The sequence below is a fragment of the Penaeus monodon genome, chromosome 30, assembly GCF_015228065.2.
Source record: "Penaeus monodon isolate SGIC_2016 chromosome 30, NSTDA_Pmon_1, whole genome shotgun sequence".
Lineage (NCBI taxonomy): Eukaryota > Metazoa > Arthropoda > Malacostraca > Decapoda > Penaeidae > Penaeus > Penaeus monodon.
Window position 1 is genome coordinate 8,216,119 of NC_051415.1, and position 336 is coordinate 8,216,454.

Sequence of the window (336 nt, forward strand, 5' to 3'; positions counted from 1 at the left end):
GGTACGAGGAAAGCCCAACTACGGAACAAAATTACGAACGCAATCTCTTAATACTGCATAATACTTATAATAATATGCACAGGTTAAACTACAAGCTAAAAAGAAAAAAATAATGTATATCCTTTATCGCATCATTCCTCTTCTAATACGGAAACACCTGTTAAAACCTGGTAGGAGAAGAATGGAAAATGTTCGTGCAAGACAAAGGGAGTTATGACACGGGACACAAGAGCAGATTCTTCACATTATTTTTATCACGACCCACTTTGATTTTGTACACTACCTCCACGACTCAGTGTGTCTATATCGTATCTTTCTCTCAACTGGATATCAGTT

General features: G+C 36.9%; 1 protein-coding gene across 1 annotated transcript in view; it reads right to left on the bottom strand.

Moving 5' to 3' along the window:
* The window catches only part of LOC119592506 (transmembrane protein 26-like), a gene marked incomplete in the record, with an annotated part of 7,474 nt that overhangs the window by 6,021 nt on the left and 1,117 nt on the right, over window positions 1-336 (bottom strand).